The 17,726-nt window shown below is 42.2% G+C and overlaps 16 non-coding genes across 16 annotated transcripts; all 16 read right to left on the minus strand.

The window, feature by feature from the left end:
* Nucleotides 1-9,917: 9,917 nt before the first annotated feature.
* trnap-ugg (transfer RNA proline (anticodon UGG)) lies at nt 9,918-9,989 on the minus strand. Its single transcript has one exon. It is a non-coding gene; the product is annotated as a tRNA-Pro (tRNA).
* A 280-nt stretch (nt 9,990-10,269) lies between these two features.
* On the minus strand, nt 10,270-10,341 carry trnap-cgg (transfer RNA proline (anticodon CGG)). The gene has a single exon. It is a non-coding gene; the product is annotated as a tRNA-Pro (tRNA).
* A 270-nt stretch (nt 10,342-10,611) lies between these two features.
* On the minus strand, nt 10,612-10,683 carry trnap-agg (transfer RNA proline (anticodon AGG)). The gene has a single exon. It is a non-coding gene; the product is annotated as a tRNA-Pro (tRNA).
* A 980-nt stretch (nt 10,684-11,663) lies between these two features.
* On the minus strand, nt 11,664-11,735 carry trnap-ugg (transfer RNA proline (anticodon UGG)). Its single transcript has one exon. It is a non-coding gene; the product is annotated as a tRNA-Pro (tRNA).
* A 280-nt stretch (nt 11,736-12,015) lies between these two features.
* On the minus strand, nt 12,016-12,087 carry trnap-cgg (transfer RNA proline (anticodon CGG)). Its single transcript has one exon. It is a non-coding gene; the product is annotated as a tRNA-Pro (tRNA).
* Nucleotides 12,088-12,357: 270 nt separating this feature from the next.
* On the minus strand, nt 12,358-12,429 carry trnap-agg (transfer RNA proline (anticodon AGG)). Its single transcript has one exon. It is a non-coding gene; the product is annotated as a tRNA-Pro (tRNA).
* Nucleotides 12,430-12,699: 270 nt separating this feature from the next.
* On the minus strand, nt 12,700-12,771 carry trnah-aug (transfer RNA histidin (anticodon AUG)). Its single transcript has one exon. It is a non-coding gene; the product is annotated as a tRNA-His (tRNA).
* A 629-nt stretch (nt 12,772-13,400) lies between these two features.
* On the minus strand, nt 13,401-13,472 carry trnap-agg (transfer RNA proline (anticodon AGG)). The gene has a single exon. It is a non-coding gene; the product is annotated as a tRNA-Pro (tRNA).
* Nucleotides 13,473-13,751: 279 nt separating this feature from the next.
* trnap-ugg (transfer RNA proline (anticodon UGG)) lies at nt 13,752-13,823 on the minus strand. The gene has a single exon. It is a non-coding gene; the product is annotated as a tRNA-Pro (tRNA).
* A 280-nt stretch (nt 13,824-14,103) lies between these two features.
* trnap-cgg (transfer RNA proline (anticodon CGG)) lies at nt 14,104-14,175 on the minus strand. The gene has a single exon. It is a non-coding gene; the product is annotated as a tRNA-Pro (tRNA).
* A 270-nt stretch (nt 14,176-14,445) lies between these two features.
* trnap-agg (transfer RNA proline (anticodon AGG)) lies at nt 14,446-14,517 on the minus strand. Its single transcript has one exon. It is a non-coding gene; the product is annotated as a tRNA-Pro (tRNA).
* A 960-nt stretch (nt 14,518-15,477) lies between these two features.
* On the minus strand, nt 15,478-15,549 carry trnap-agg (transfer RNA proline (anticodon AGG)). Its single transcript has one exon. It is a non-coding gene; the product is annotated as a tRNA-Pro (tRNA).
* Nucleotides 15,550-16,180: 631 nt separating this feature from the next.
* trnap-cgg (transfer RNA proline (anticodon CGG)) lies at nt 16,181-16,252 on the minus strand. The gene has a single exon. It is a non-coding gene; the product is annotated as a tRNA-Pro (tRNA).
* A 270-nt stretch (nt 16,253-16,522) lies between these two features.
* trnap-ugg (transfer RNA proline (anticodon UGG)) lies at nt 16,523-16,594 on the minus strand. Its single transcript has one exon. It is a non-coding gene; the product is annotated as a tRNA-Pro (tRNA).
* A 270-nt stretch (nt 16,595-16,864) lies between these two features.
* On the minus strand, nt 16,865-16,936 carry trnap-agg (transfer RNA proline (anticodon AGG)). Its single transcript has one exon. It is a non-coding gene; the product is annotated as a tRNA-Pro (tRNA).
* A 629-nt stretch (nt 16,937-17,565) lies between these two features.
* Nucleotides 17,566-17,637, minus strand: trnap-agg (transfer RNA proline (anticodon AGG)). The gene has a single exon. It is a non-coding gene; the product is annotated as a tRNA-Pro (tRNA).
* Nucleotides 17,638-17,726: the final 89 nt, after the last annotated feature.

Consider the following 17,726-nt stretch of genomic DNA (forward strand, 5'->3'; position numbering starts at 1 on the left):
CTCACCTCGTGTAGCTAATTGTAAATAATGTCCTTCCCCATTTTGGCAAGGAGCCTCAACCCTGCAGGTGCATCTGCTTCCTGCCCACTGATGAAATGTTCAGCCCTGAACAGGCTTAACAGTTGTAGACAATAGAAGGATGGATTTTCTCTGATTCTTCCCACCTGTGATTTTACAGTGACAGTGAGACTAAAATCTCTTCATGATGGCCAAGAACCGCACCACAAAAAATACCAGGTTCACATAGTTTAGAAGAGATACTCTATACTAGGATTAGGGGGTTAAAGTCCCACTGGGGCCACTGTAGCTACTCTGTATGCACTCATGGGACTATGAGGTGTCTGGATAAAAGCCTCCATTAAATCAAATATTTGGGAGGAGTAGCTGCTCTGCCTCACCTCTGGCTCCACTCCGCTGTAATGTGATTAAGAATCAAGTTGATGAATTATCTGTCAGATAAAGTTAAAAAAGACATTAGATACAGTGGTAGAAAATCACACACACACACACAAAGGATGTTTTATTGCTTAAATTGATCAAGTGTCTGTGGCAGAATTAAACTGTGGTAAAGTGAAAGCAAAGAAAGTAAATTACTAAGGCAGAAATTAAAAAGACAAAGGAAGATAAGAAAAAAGAAAAAACTAACTATGTAAGTGTGCAATAAGGTTGGATAGAGTGCAAAACAAGCAAAAATAGATTTAGAAAAATGATAACGAAATACATGAACAGAAATTCACAGTAAATGAAAGGAAAGTAACAAAACAAGTGGCCATCTGGTTCTTTGCATCTTCAGACAAACAACAACAGTGCTGATCGGCCATTTTTGTTTGTTCAGACCTTCAGTGTGGGGTCGGCTGTCTGAGGAGACAGAGGTCAGAGGTCAAATCAAAGGACAACTCCTCTGTCCTTCTGGGGAACCTCTGACCTTTCTGCTCAATGGATTCTGCTGCCGTCAGACACAACTTGTGTCTTCCCTCCAGCCTGATCAGCATCGATGTCGAACCCCCCTCTAAATTGACCCCAATATACCCTTTAAATCTATACCTGATCCCCCCTATCCCCCACCCCACTGCCAAAGAAAAAGCTCTCACATGTATTGAAAACCTGGCATTTTCTCATAATCTGTCCTTAAATGGCTCCTTTCCCCGTTTCCCTCTCAAAAATGTTCATCTTCAGTGAGTGATCAGCCTTGTGTTTGGTTACTTTAAATCCATTACAACAGCACAGATCAACAGCTAATTCCCACTGGCCTTGTGTGCATCAAGTTCCAGCTGAGATACAGACTGATCGCGCCCACTCTAGCTAATGCTTCAAATTCCACCAGAAGCACAGCAGCATGTTTTAGAAGCATACCAGAAGAGGTTCAGTGCTCCACTCCACATGAAATGGACTCATGATCTGTTTTTGATGGAAACTGTTGATTGGCTGCTTGATGCAGCACAGAGCAGATGAACCAGACAGGAAGTCAGACATAGAATAAATGTATAAATAAAATAAAACAACCCATTCAGACTTATGATCGTATAGCCCATCACTACATCAATATTATATCATAATCAGCGGCACCGGGGCAGATGTTAACTGGGGTTTTTTTAACACCATGGTTGACGAGAGATTCATCTTACAAGTGGAAAAACAGCCTGCTGTGTGCAGGCTACATCACAACAAAGTAGGAAATATGTACAATAAACACAATCAATACAAACAAAAAGAAGAAACGTAGCCTGTTAGAAGCACAAACTATAAGGTAAAAATGATGAAATCTACAAAATCTGAGCAAGTCAACTAATCAGCCTGCATGTATCAATCCAGTTCTTTTTTATGCAATTGTGAATTTTAGGTTATCATTCTGTAATATTTATGTATATTCAGAGACTCTAGGAAGACAAGCAACCACATTAGCACAGGAGGATTCTATAAACATGAATTAAAAGTCAGAGCTTGAAAAAGACAGACAGAAAGAAAGAAAGACTCGAGACTCTCCTTGCAGTCTACAAGTGCAAAAGTGCAAAAAGAGGCAGTCTGCCTTCTTGTTGATTGGCCTTGCAGAGGTTTTTTAACAGGTTTGATCGGGTCATGGAAGTCACTCAACAGGCAGACCACCGGGTCAACTCTCAGTTCAGGTTAGAGAAAGAAAAACAAGCAGAGTTGCAGTTTTTGTAGCTTCTTCAGCAGCAGGCAGCGTTTCGTTTTTTTTTCACACCAACAGTCTGCTGACATTTGCAGCTCCTGAAAGGCAACAAAGATACACTGAAGGGGTCAATCATACACTCACTCAATGCATTCCTTCCTTCCCCCTGAGCTTCTGTCTCCTGTCTTTCTTTCATTTCTTTTCTTCTTATAGAATGGGGGGGTAGTCGGTGCTGCTGGAGCTTGAGAAAACAAAAACCCTGGAAGAAAGAAAGTGGAGAAGACAGAAAAAGGAGAGAAGAAGAAGAAGAAAGACGAAGGGCAGAAGTTAAAGTGAATAGCTTTTTTTTGACCGCCACAAGTGGACGGCCTGACAGGTAGCTTTCATCGTGAGCCACCCTGTCATTCAGTATGATTAATGGGCCGCTCAGGGACAAGCGGCGCGTTCTGAATGAGAAATATGACTACCATCCTGCTAATTTGTTTAGCATCGAACTACTTTGGAGAGGGGTTGGCAGGTGGCTGTGTGTGTGTGTGTGTGTGTGTGTGTGCGTGCGTGCGTGCGTGCGCACGTGTGTGTGTGTGTGTGTGACAGCTCCATCCATCCTAAAAAAAAAATCTGGAGCAAAAGATGCTTGAGCCAACGACTACAACACACACTTTTGATTGACGCTGTCAATCTAGAAAGGTCCACAAAGGCATTAGGGGGTCGCTGTGTGTGTGTGTGTGCACGTGGGTTTGTGTGTGCGCACATTCCCCCACACTGGTACTTCATTGCCAGTTGGGTTCCTGAAGCTGTCAATCATTCTAACAATGTGCACCAGGGTGCCGTCCCCCTACTGGTGTCTCCTCTCTCTCTCTTACACACACACACAAACACACACACAGACACAGGTGTCATTTTCAGATAATTAGTGGGACTCAACAATACGACAGGAAGAGACGCTGCAGCTTTGTCTGACTGTGTGCGTGCCAATGAAGAACGTGTGGGTGTTCCATTATGATTATCATGTTACATGGTCATCATGGTCCACTATGATGTATCCCATCTGCAAGGTTTTCACTACACATCTATGTACATAAAGTATTTGTCTAATTTACTGTAAAACTGTCCACAGTAAAAATCAGAAATTGGAGCAGCCCACCCACTGACTGTTACTGCAACATCCCAGGTTCACATCAAGCTTGTTTCCTGTCGTCATCTCTCTTATAAATACTTCAAAATACACCAGCTGCATTTGTGAAAATCAATATAATGTGAGAACACGAAGCCACTTCACCACTATGGAATCTAACATTAGGGAATATGGCTCATTCAGAACACTTTGTTACTGCTTTTTTATAGCAAAAGACATTAAAAAGCAGGGCAACAGCACCCTGCATGCCTGGATGATGCAGCCAAGATGACACAGCCTTAAAAACTCCCCCAGACACACAGACAGACAGAGAGGAAAACGTATCTTTGAAGCCGAGGCAAGGTGAGCTGGGGATCATGGTGATTGATGCAGCAACATGCAGCTTTGAAACCAAACCTAGAGTTGTGACAAGTGGTGATTAGCGGCGTTTATGAGCTCCACCCTCTGTCTGTGTCCTCGGAAAAAAAAAACACATCCACCCTTTTTTGTTTGTGATCTACACAAGTGAGGGTCTGACTGAGCATGTGGCCGAGATGCGCTGTTTGTGTAATGAGGTAAATGGAAAACTGCATTTCAATAGGGGGAGATGTCCCTAAAAAACATTCAGAGTTTGAATATGACTTGGATAGTCAAATTTATGGGGCTAATATTGAGCTTTTAGACCTATTTTAATTTTAGATAAGACATCTTGACAGCAGTATCTTGACAGCGCAACATTGCCATAAATGGCACAATGAATATGTTATATCAAAATAACCTGACCAACATTTGTCTTATACACGTTTTATGCTGAGACATTCTCATGCCATAACCTGGTACCAGTCCACACAGTGTTCGCTAACGGGCTACAAAGCACCACCCTTACCTCAAACCTCAACCCCCCCTTATTGTGAATATGGACAAATTTCATAGCCACTCTTTAAGCTTCACATCCAAAAATTCCCACCACAGAACAAACAGTCTAGTGCATACCATGTGCACACATTGCTGTTAGCGTAACATCTCAAAATACAGTGTTTTACACTGTTTTGAAAATTACTTATGTTACACAACAATTACCAGTAGCCTAATGGAAAATGATGATCATACTGGTGTCTAAAATCTGAGTTTACAAAAAAAAGTACTTGTGTGGTTAAAATGTGGGAAGCAATGATGAGCTAACGTCTCCTAATCACTACATAAAATTAGTGGTTTGAAGTTGGTGTGCAAGTGTTTCTGTTGTGATATTTCACAGCCCTGAGGTGTATATAATGACACTCCTACAAGAACTGTTTTAACAATGTTTACACAGCAAGCAAATCAAGTTTCAGAGTCAGTGAATCACAGACGTTGGCCTAACAGTGATGTAGTGAAAAGTCAACATGTGGCATCTCTAGAGGCTGAAACAGAGTATGTTTTTACAGTGTACTCCCCTGCAGCCATTTGGCGCTGGAGGTGACTGTTTTTGCTCTGAGCGGTCGGCGGGAGCGGATCTGAGCACTGAACCAAAGCAAAGCAGAGTAATTGTCTCTTTCCTCCTTAACAGGATTAGAGCGCAGCGGTGTGGCGGGTTCAGCCCTCCAGTCAACCGTACGACTGGAGGCTGCCAGAGGCTATCAGCTGGACAACTGCTATCATTAGCCAGGGTCACTGAACTCTTCCAGGGTCTGGACGTCTATGTGAGAGCAAAGGAAAAATGTCTGCAGGTTGTTACTGTATTGTAGAGTCTCAGTAAACTGTAGCAAGCAATATTTTCATTGCTTCTTTTAGATGTAGGAAAGTGCAGAGAACATTTACTTGTCTAATTAAAGCAGAGAGTACAAGGGTAACATAGTAAATACACTTGAATGAAAATTTGCTCAGTTTTCCAACATGAATGTATCTGTTGTTGTTATTCTGCCAAAAGAATTTGGTCATTTAATTTGATAACGTAGACTTTGAGGCTTTTGTGTTGACATATGGACACAATGATGACCATTTCTATCCTTAAAGGTGTCCTTTAGGTGTCTTTGCACTCTGATAAAACCAGCTGAACCTGCAGATTCCACTGTACAATGCAGATCAGTTGGATAAATAAAAGTTCACAACATACATGTTGTTTATTTTACATATGTTTAATAGTGGACCAGCAAAACCCCTCATAGTCACCCACTGAGAAGTAGAGTAACAGAGGCTGTGTTGCCTTGACAAAAGAATATATCGTGACCAGCAGCACCAATTATCGACAAGGAGCTGTGTGCACTTAGTGTGGCTATAAACCACAACGTTTCAAGTTTAGCACACTAGCAGAAAAAGCATGCGCAAGAGCAATAGCAATACAATAAATGCTATAAATGAGACCAAGATCAACAGATAGTAGTGACTTTACATGTACAGCACATTACAAACTCAAAAATCTAGGTTTAAGTTACTCTCTAAATGTGATAGGCTTTCTCTTTATCTGTTTGCATAGGATTTGCATGATGAAAAGGGTGATGATGATGCATGGGTCTTGTAGATGTCCACATACAGCCCATAATGCATGACATGTGGCATTGTGTGCATGAAATGACACCCAATATAGAATAAGCTAGAGCACATGTACTTTCACTTTCACATCCACATTCATTTCAGGGCCTTTAGGCCAGGCACAAACAGCAGTGTTGTCAGGTCAGTTGAGTTTGTTCAGGCTGTAGGTGTCAAGGTTTCTCTTACAAAAACATAAACTGCAGACATCACCACTTACCATATAATGGACTCACAAAAAGCCTTAGTGACATTAACATAATTATATAAGGCCACCCTGAGCTGCTAAAAACCCTTCCTGCTTAACAGTGGTTTACAGAAAAGATTCCTCTGTAGATTACCTGTGGACATGGGAAAGAGCATCAACACTAGGTGGTCCATTCATCCATCTATCTCTACTATACATACAATAAGGTCCATCAGTGGGAGTTATGGCTCATGTAACATACTGTATATGCCAACACGTCTCTCTCCCTCTGCCCAGGGCCTTTGTGAACCTGATATGATAATAACAGCACCTCGCTGTAACAAGTCTGATTAGACAAACTGAAAATTAATGTGAACTGACATAATAACAGCAGGAGGGTTACATCGTCTGAAGGGAAAGGGAATGAAACTGCCTCGGGTACTGTGGTGTCAACTTATGGGTGTGTGTGTGTGTGTGTGTGTTGGTTTGTGTTTCGATCTTATTGACCCATTTTGAGTCATCAGACCTTGAAAGTGGGGACATATTTTGGAAAGAAATGTTGCACTTGCAGAGGGAAGATGTTCTGGGAAGAGAGAGACACTATCAGAAAGTGAAGACAGTTTGGCAAAGTAATCTCTTTTTAAATCATTGAGGTTGAAGTGTACAATTAGAAAATTCATGCATACATGCATTGCAAATATATTTGTCAGCATTTAAATTAGACAAGCACACACAAACACATTTGCACACAGACACTAAATGGTAAAGTAGATCAGCAGATAGTTAATTTTGTTAGAAGTTGAAAAACCCGTCCTCCTCTGTGCTTCTCCTTACCTTTGTGTAACCCCCAAACCACCATACACACAAACATTAACTCATACACACACTCTTACACATCTTAACATGCTAATGACACTAATTACAAGCAATTACTCAGCATATCTTGTGCTGCTGCCCTCCAGCAGTGGTTAAACCATGTTGATTCAGTACATTGACCTGTGCTGAAGATACAGCTGAAGGCCACACACAAGACCTCAGTTCTAAGCATGCCTTTGATATATTTTCATTCATTTCTAATGCAAAGATTTCCTAACTTTCAGACAGCCTTTTGTTTGAGCTCCATCTAATATCAGCTTACAGAGACACATTGATGGCTTTACTGCCTATTATCTGTAACTCTACAAGTACCATTACATCATGGAACCCCTTCAGACATTCATCACATTCACATCATTATGTATACATACAACACATTGTATTGATGTTAATAGAAAGTCATTCCCAAATCTGGGTGAAGCTGATTCACTTCAGTACTTTGAAATAAAGATTGGGTATTAATCCAGTGAATTCATACCAGCAGTCAAGACAGTTTACTATAAGATAAAAGCAGAATACGTCAGTCAAAGTAATCTCTATGTAACTTATGAGTGAACATTGAACTTCATTTTGACACAATACTTTCATTTCAATGTTAGCAGAAGAATATCTCACTCAAAGTAATAGCCATAAACTGTAGCACTGAGTAAACATTTGAACATTGTTGCAGTGCAAATTTACATTTTGGGAATTACTATGTTTCAGCATTAATCTCACCTAATGAGATGGGTGGGCATTATGCGTGGTGCACAGAAAGTCCATTCTGGGTTTAATTTTGGAGACGGCCACTCGGAGATCATCCTCCACGTTTAGACGCAATCTGTATTTATTTTTAATATGTCAGTGCGGAGAAAGTCTTCTCGCAACGGTGTCAGTAACGTCCATCGCGGCCTTGGATAAGTGTGGATATTTTCTCTCAACTGAAATCTAGAACTTAGTAAGTGTCTTTGAATTAAAAGCTGTCTTTAAGGTGCGGTCACTTGACAGTTCAACCAGTGCGTCCTCCATGTCGGATGACAGATGACTTGCGGCTGTTACAGTGAATGGTGATCTTATCCAGTCATATTTTTCCGGAGCTGTTTCCTCAGGGAAAAACTTGTTAAAGTGTTCCAGGAGGGCTTGAAGGTGGGTAGTGATAGACTTCTTCATTGTGTTAACACTCAGATCATTTTCCTACAGGAATTCCTCCAGCTCAGGATACATATCAATCCTGCCCATTTCAGGCAGCGCAGTCCAGCAATCCACTTTCTTCTTGAATGCGCAGATTTTATCATTCAGCAACATGATGCTTGTGTTTTCACCTTGCAATGACATGTTAAGTCCGTTCAGTCTGTCAAATACGCTAGCCTTGTTAACCAGGGAGGGTCAGTCAGGTGACCTGGGACCAGCAAGCTGGGACCCATGCTCCATCAGAAATAAGCGAATCTCGTCCCGCGGTTCACACAGGCGGCTGAGAACATTTCCGAGCGAAAGCCACCTGACTTCTGAGTGGAAAAGCAGGCCCTGATGATCTGATCCCAGTTTGTTGCAGAGAGTGGCAAAACACCCTGGTGTTGAGTGGATGTGATTTTATGTAGTTGACAATTTTTATCGCAGTCTCGAGAACACCTTTATGTTCTAGGTCAGGTGTTTTACTCGCAAGAGCTTCTCTGTGGATAATGCAGTGCGTTAAGGTTATGTGGGGCGCCACTTGTAAGACTGTTTTTAATCCTTTCTTTTTCACCAGCATTGCTGCAGCACCGTCTGTACACATGCCGATACACTCATCCCAAGATGGTCCCTCTTCTCGACGGGACCTCTTGCACCCTAAGCGAGAATCATACCCCTAGACCAGGGGTGTCAAACTCAATCAAAGAAAGGGCCAAAATTTAAAACATGGTCAAAGTCGCGGGCCAAACGGGCTCAACATTTAGTGAAGACTCTAAAAGTGACTCTTTTATTATAGTATATAATATAATATAATATAATGATAATAATAATAATATATATTTTATCCAGAAATATGAATGTAAACAGCCAAACTTCAACAACTTTCAGCTTTCATCTCCGACAGACAAACAGGTAAAACTCTGCCCCGCACCTGCTTTGAAAGTCTCTGTTTTCAAAGTCCACTTTTCGTTTAGCCATTTATTTTGGGGGGGCCAGCTTAATGGCACGTTTCCACGAGTACCTACTCCGTACCTACGGCAAGTAGAGCTGAGTAGGTACTAGTGGAAACGCGACAGAAGTGTCACTATAACAGCGCTGATCGATGCATTGATCCGCTGATCAGTGTGTCATTATACCTGCTGGAGGAGGGGCTGCTGCACGGGTCCTGACTAGCGCGGCAGCTGTTCAGTGCATTGTGGGATTTGTAGTATTAGAAGTGGGAGTGCTGTTTGCCGACGGGTCGTTCTTAATAGTCACATGAAATTATCTCGCGGGCCGTGTACAATTGTATCGCGGGCCAAATGTGTCCCGCAGGCCTTGTGTTAGACATATATGCCCTAGACAAATGAGCCACAGAAAGCCAACTTCACGTGATTGGAGAGGCAAGAAATTTGCCCTTGCTACCATTTTTCAAGCTTCATTTTTTACAATCAATCATCGATTGAGCCATTCAACAGTGACTTCAATTGAATGAAAAGGAAATTTGCCCTTGCTACCGATTTTCAAGCTTCAACTGTAAGATTCAATCATCAATTTACCTCCACTGTCTAGGTCAGGTCACAGTTACAGCAGCTCTACAAATTCACCCTCATACTCAGTGCTTGAACAGCCAGTTTGATTCGAACATGGGACACCTCGCACCCTAAATGAGAATCATACCCCTAGACCAACGAGCAAGAGAAAGCCCACTTCACGTGATTGGAAAAGCAAGAAATTTTCCCTTGCTACCATTTTTCAAGCTTCAATTTTTACAATCAATCATCGATTGACCTCCACTTTCCAGGTCTTTCACAGTGGTAGCCATTCTTAAAACTCACCAAGATACTCTCTTTCATTGCTCTATCCGCCAGCTTGAACTGCAAATCATTTAAACACCACGATCATATCCAAAATGTTCAGAAAGATTTAGTAGGTGTGAAGAGCGTCACATTAATCAGTTACCCGACTTACATCTAGGGCTCGTCCGCGATTCGAACGCGGGACCTCTCGCACCCAAAGCGAGAATCATACCCCTAGACCAACGAGCCGTGCAAAGACAGCTTCACATGATTGGAAAAGCAAGAAATTTGCCCTTGCTACCAATTTTCAAGCTTCAACTGTCAAATTCAATCATCGATTGACCTTCACTGTCTAGGTCAGGTCACAGTCATAATAGCTCTACAAAGTCACCCTGATACTCTCTTTCAGTGTTTTATCAGCCATCTTGAACTGCAAATCATTTAAACACCATGATCATATCCAAAATGTTCAGAAAGATTTAGTAGGTGTGAAAAGCATTACATTATTCTATTACCCCAGTTGCAACTAGGGCTCGTCCGCGATTCGAACGCGGGACCTCTCGCACCCGAAGCGAGAATCATACCCCTAGACCAACGAGCCATAGTAAACCAGTTTCACATGATTGAAAAAGCAGGAAATTCTCTCTTCCTACCAATTTTCAAGATAACTGTCAGATTCAAACAACGATTGACCTTCACTGTCTCGTTCAGGTCACAATCATAGCAGCTCTACAAAGTCACCCTGATACTCCCTTTCAGTGCTTTATCCGCCAGATTGAAATGCAATTCACTTTGACACCATCCTCATTTCCTCCCACAAAAAAGTACATGTGAAATTAATCACCCTAGTCCATGAAAACAAACACAAAGAGGGCTCGTCCGCGATTCGAACGCGGGACCTCTCGCACCCTAAGCGAGAATCATACCCCTAGACCAACGAGCCACAGAGAGCCCACTTCACATGATTGGAGAAGCAGGAAGTTTTCCCTTGCTACCATTTTTCAAGCTTCAATTTTAACAGTCAATCATCGATTGACATCCACTATCCAGGTCTTTCACAGTGGTTGCCATTCTTCAAACTCACTAAGATACTCTCTCTCAGCACTGTATCCGGTGTCCGCCAGCTTGAACTGCAAATCATTTACAAACCATGATCATATCCAAAATGTTCAGAAAGATTAAGTAGGTGTGAAAAGCATGACATTATTCTGATACCCCAGTTGCAGCTAAGGCTCATCCGCGATCCCAACTCTGGACTTTCGCACCCAAAGCGAGAATCATACCCCTAGACCAACGAGCCGTGGAAAGACAGCTTCACATGATTGGAAAAGCAAGAAATTTGCCCTTGCTACCAATTTTCAAGCTTCAACTGTCAAATTCAAACATCGATTAACCTTCACTGTCTAGGTCAGCTCACAGTCATAGCAAATCTACAAAGTCACCCTGATATTCTCTTTCAGTGCTTTATCCGCCAGTTTGAAATGCAAATCATTTAAACACCATGATCATTTCCTCCAAAAAAAAAGTACATGTGAAATTAATCACCCTAGTCAATGAAAACAAACACAAAGAGGACTCGTCCACGATTTGAACGCGGGACCTCTCGCACCCTAAGCGAAAATCATACCCCTAGACCAACGAGCCACAGAAACGCAACTTCACGTGATTGGAGAAGCAAGAAAACTTCCCTTGCTACCATTTTTCAAGCTCCAATTTTTACAATCAATCATGGATTGACCTCCACTTTCCAGGTCTTTCACAGTGGTAGCCATTCTTAAAACTCACCAAGATACTCTCTTTCATTGCTCTATCCGCCAGCTTGAACTGCAAATCATTTAAACACCACGATCATATCCAAAATGTTCAGAAAGATTTAGTAGGTGTGAAGAGCGTCACATTAATCAGTTACCCGACTTATATCTAGGGCTCGTCCGCGATTCGAACGCGGGACCTCTCGCACCCAAAGCAAGAATCATACCCCTAGACCAACGAGCCATGCAAAGACAGCTTCACATGATTGGAAAAGCAAGAAATTTGCCCTTGCTACCAATTTTCAAGCTTCAACTGTCAAATACAATCATTGATTGACCTTCACTGTCTAGGTCAGGTCACAGTCATAATAGCTCTACAAAGTCACCCTGATACTCTCTTTCAGTGTTTTATCAGCCATCTTGAACTGCAAATCATTTAAACACCATGATCATATCCAAAATGTTCAGAAAGATTTAGTAGGTGTGAAAAGCATTACATTATTCTATTACCCCAGTTGCAACTAGGGCTCGTCAGCGATTCGAACGCGGGACCTCTCGCACCCGAAGCGAGAATCATACCCCTAGACCAACGAGCCATAGTAAACCAGTTTCACATGATTGAAAAAGCAGGAAATTCTCTCTTCCTACCAATTTTCAAGATAACTGTCAGATTCAAACAACGATTGACCTTCACTGTCTAGTTCAGGTCACAATCATAGCAGCTCTACAAAGTCACCCTGATACTCCCTTTCAGTGCTTTATCCGCCAGATTGAAATGCAATTCACTTTGACACCATCCTCATTTCCTCCCACAAAAAAGTACATGTGAAATTAATCACCCTAGTCCATGAAAACAAACACAAAGAGGGCTCGTCCGCGATTTGAACGCGGGACCTCTCGCACCCTAAGCGAGAATCATACCCCTAGACCAACGAGCCATAGTAAACCAGTTTCACATGATTGAAAAAGCAGGAAATTCTCTCTTCCTACCAATTTTCAAGATAACTGTCAGATTCAAACAACGATTGACCTTCACTGTCTAGTTCAGGTCACAATCATAGCAGCTCTACAAAGTCACCCTGATACTCCCTTTCAGTGCTTTATCCGCCAGATTGAAATGCAATTCACTTTGACACCATCCTCATTTCCTCCCACAAAAAAGTACATGTGAAATTAATCACCCTAGTCCATGAAAACAAACACAAAGAGAGCTCATCCGCGATTTGAACGCGGGACCTCTCGCACCATAAGCGAGAATCATACCCCTAGACCAACGAGCCACAGAGAGCCCACTTCACATGATTGGAGAAGCAGGAAGTTTTCCCTTGCTACCATTTTTCAAGCTTCAATTTTAACAGTCAATCACCGATTGACATCCACTATCCAGGTCTTTCACAGTGGTAGCCATTCTTCAAACTCACTAAGATACTCTCTCTCAGCACTGTATCCGGTGTCCGCCAGCTTGAACTGCAAATCATTTACAAACCATGATCATATCCAAAATGTTCAGAAAGATTAAGTAGGTGTGAAAAGCATGACATTATTCTGATACCCCAGTTGCAGCTAAGGCTCATCCGCGATCCCAACTCTGGACTTTCGCACCCAAAGCGAGAATCATACCCCTAGACCAACGAGCCGTGGAAAGACAGCTTCACATGATTGGAAAAGCAAGAAATTTGCCCTTGCTACCAATTTTCAAGCTTCAACTGTCAAATTCAAACATCGATTAACCTTCACTGTCTAGGTCAGCTCACAGTCATAGCAAATCTACAAAGTCACCCTGATATTCTCTTTCAGTGCTTTATCCGCCAGTTTGAAATGCAAATCATTTAAACACCATGATCATTTCCTCCAAAAAAAAAGTACATGTGAAATTAATCACCCTAGTCAATGAAAACAAACACAAAGAGGGCTCGTCCGCGATTTGAACGCGGGACCTCTCGCACCCTAAGCGAGAATCATACCCCTAGACCAACGAGCCACAGAAACACAACTTCACGTGATTGGAGAAGCAAGAAAATTTCCCTTGCTACCATTTTTCAAGCTCCAATTTTTACAATCAATCATGGATTGACCTCCACTTTCCAGGTCTTTCACAGTGGTAGCCATTCTTAAAACTCACCAAGATACTCTCTTTCATTGCTCTATCCGCCAGCTTGAACTGCAAATCATTTAAACACCACGATCATATCCAAAATGTTCAGAAAGATTTAGTAGGTGTGAAGAGCGTCACATTAATCAGTTACCCGACTTACATCTAGGGCTCGTCCGCGATTCGAACGCGGGACCTCTCGCACCCAAAGCGAGAATCATACCCCTAGACCAACGAGCCGTGCAAAGACAGCTTCACATGATTGGAAAAGCAAGAAATTTGCCCTTGCTACCAATTTTCAAGCTTCAACTGTCAAATTCAATCATCGATTGACCTTCACTGTCTAGGTCAGGTCACAGTCATAATAGCTCTACAAAGTCACCCTGATACTCTCTTTCAGTGTTTTATCAGCCATCTTGAACTGCAAATCATTTAAACACCATGATCATATCCAAAATGTTCAGAAAGATTTAGTAGGTGTGAAAAGCATTACATTATTCTATTACCCCAGTTGCAACTAGGGCTCGTCCGCGATTCGAACGCGGGACCTCTCGCACCCGAAGCGAGAATCATACCCCTAGACCAACGAGCCATAGTAAACCAGTTTCACATGATTGAAAAAGCAGGAAATTCTCTCTTCCTACCAATTTTCAAGATAACTGTCAGATTCAAACAACGATTGACCTTCACTGTCTAGTTCAGGTCACAATCATAGCAGCTCTACAAAGTCACCCTGATACTCCCTTTCAGTGCTTTATCCGCCAGATTGAAATGCAATTCACTTTGACACCATCCTCATTTCCTCCCACAAAAAAGTACATGTGAAATTAATCACCCTAGTCCATGAAAACAAACACAAAGAGGGCTCGTCCGCGATTTGAACGCGGGACCTCTCGCACCCTAAGCGAGAATCATACCCCTAGACCAACGAGCCATAGTAAACCAGTTTCACATGATTGAAAAAGCAGGAAATTCTCTCTTCCTACCAATTTTCAAGATAACTGTCAGATTCAAACAACGATTGACCTTCACTGTCTAGTTCAGGTCACAATCATAGCAGCTCTACAAAGTCACCCTGATACTCCCTTTCAGTGCTTTATCCGCCAGATTGAAATGCAATTCACTTTGACACCATCCTCATTTCCTCCCACAAAAAAGTACATGTGAAATTAATCACCCTAGTCCATGAAAACAAACACAAAGAGGGCTCGTCCGCGAGACCTCTCGCACCCTAAGCGAGAATCATACCCCTAGACCAACGAGCCACAGAGAGCCCACTTCACATGATTGGAGAAGCAGGAAGTTTTCCCTTGCTACCATTTTTCAAGCTTCAATTTTAACAGTCAATCATCGATTGACATCCACTATCCAGGTCTTTCACAGTGGTAGCCATTCTTCAAACTCACTAAGATACTCTCTCTCAGCACTGTATCCGGTGTCCGCCAGCTTGAACTGCAAATCATTTACAAACCATGATCATATCCAAAATGTTCAGAAAGATTAAGTAGGTGTGAAAAGCATGACATTATTCTGATACCCCAGTTGCAGCTAAGGCTCATCCGCGATCCCAACTCTGGACTTTCGCACCCAAAGCGAGAATCATACCCCTAGACCAACGAGCCGTGGAAAGACAGCTTCACATGATTGGAAAAGCAAGAAATTTGCCCTTGCTACCAATTTTCAAGCTTCAACTGTCAAATTCAAACATCGATTAACCTTCACTGTCTAGGTCAGCTCACAGTCATAGCAAATCTACAAAGTCACCCTGATATTCTCTTTCAGTGCTTTATCCGCCAGTTTGAAATGCAAATCATTTAAACACCATGATCATTTCCTCCAAAAAAAAAGTACATGTGAAATTAATCACCCTAGTCAATGAAAACAAACACAAAGAGGGCTCGTCCGCGATTTGAACGCGGGACCTCTCGCACCCTAAGCGAGAATCATACCCCTAGACCAACGAGCCACAGAAACGCAACTTCACGTGATTGGAGAAGCAAGAAAATTTCCCTTGCTACCATTTTTCAAGCTCCAATTTTTACAATCAATCATGGATTGACCTCCACTTTCCAGGTCTTTCACAGTGGTAGCCATTCTTAAAACTCACCAAGATACTCTCTTTCATTGCTCTATCCGCCAGCTTGAACTGCAAATCATTTAAACACCACGATCATATCCAAAATGTTCAGAAAGATTTAGTAGGTGTGAAGAGCGTCACATTAATCAGTTACCCGACTTACATGTAGGGCTCGTCCCCGATTCGAACGCGGGACCTCTCGCACCCAAAGCGAGAATCATACCCCTAGACCAACGAGCCGTGCAAAGACAGCTTCACATGATTGGAAAAGCAAGAAATTTGCCCTTGCTACCAATTTTCAAGCTTCAACTGTCAAATTCAATCATCGATTGACCTTCACTGTCTAGGTCAGGTCACAGTCATAATAGCTCTACAAAGTCACCCTGATACTCTCTTTCAGTGTTTTATCAGCCATCTTGAACTGCAAATCATTTAAACACCATGATCATATCCAAAATGTTCAGAAAGATTTAGTAGGTGTGAAAAGCATTACATTATTCTATTACCCCAGTTGCAACTAGGGCTCGTCCGCGATTCGAACGCGGGACCTCTCGCACCCGAAGCGAGAATCATACCCCTAGACCAACGAGCCATAGTAAACCAGTTTCACATGATTGAAAAAGCAGGAAATTCTCTCTTCCTACCAATTTTCAAGATAACTGTCAGATTCAAACAACGATTGACCTTCACTGTCTAGTTCAGGTCACAATCATAGCAGCTCTACAAAGTCACCCTGATACTCCCTTTCAGTGCTTTATCCGCCAGATTGAAATGCAATTCACTTTGACACCATCCTCATTTCCTCCCACAAAAAAGTACATATGAAATTAATCACCCTAGTCCATGAAAACAAACACAAAGAGGGCTCGTCCGCGATTTGAACGCGGGACCTCTCGCACCCAAAGCGAGAATCATACCCCTAGACCAACGAGCCATAGTAAACCAGTTTCACATGATTGAAAAAGCAGGAAATTCTCTCTTCCTACCAATTTTCAAGATAACTGTCAGATTCAAACAACGATTGACCTTCACTGTCTAGTTCAGGTCACAATCATAGCAGCTCTACAAAGTCACCCTGATACTCCCTTTCAGTGCTTTATCCGCCAGATTGAAATGCAATTCACTTTGACACCATCCTCATTTCCTCCCACAAAAAAGTACATGTGAAATTAATCACCCTAGTCCATGAAAACAAACACAAAGAGGGCTCGTCCGCGATTTGAACGCGGGACCTCTCGCACCCTAAGCGAGAATCATACCCCTAGACCAACGAGCCACAGAGAGCCCACTTCACATGATTGGAGAAGCAGGAAGTTTTCCCTTGCTACCATTTTTCAAGCTTCAATTTTAACAGTCAATCATCGATTGACATCCACTATCCAGGTCTTTCACAGTGGTAGCCATTCTTCAAACTCACTAAGATACTCTCTCTCAGCACTGTATCCGGTGTCCGCCAGCTTGAACTGCAAATCATTTACAAACCATGATCATATCCAAAATGTTCAGAAAGATTAAGTAGGTGTGAAAAGCATGACATTATTCTGATACCCCAGTTGCAGCTAAGGCTCATCCGCGATCCCAACTCTGGACTTTCGCACCCAAAGCGAGAATCATACCCCTAGACCAACGAGCCGTGGAAAGACAGCTTCACATGATTGGAAAAGCAAGAAATTTGCCCTTGCTACCAATTTTCAAGCTTCAACTGTCAAATTCAAACATCGATTAACCTTCACTGTCTAGGTCAGCTCACAGTCATAGCAAATCTACAAAGTCACCCTGATATTCTCTTTCAGTGCTTTATCCGCCAGTTTGAAATGCAAATCATTTAAACACCATGATCATTTCCTCCAAAAAAAAAGTACATGTGAAATTAATCACCCTAGTCAATGAAAACAAACACAAAGAGGGCTCGTCCGCGATTTGAACGCGGGACCTCTCGCACCCTAAGCGAGAATCATACCCCTAGACCAACGAGCCACAGAAACACAACTTCACGTGATTGGAGAAGCAAGAAAATTTCCCTTGCTACCATTTTTCAAGCTCCAATTTTTACAATCAATCATGGA

Source organism: Pempheris klunzingeri, chromosome 12, assembly GCF_042242105.1.
Source record: "Pempheris klunzingeri isolate RE-2024b chromosome 12, fPemKlu1.hap1, whole genome shotgun sequence".
In the NCBI taxonomy this organism is placed as follows: domain Eukaryota; kingdom Metazoa; phylum Chordata; class Actinopteri; order Acropomatiformes; family Pempheridae; genus Pempheris; species Pempheris klunzingeri.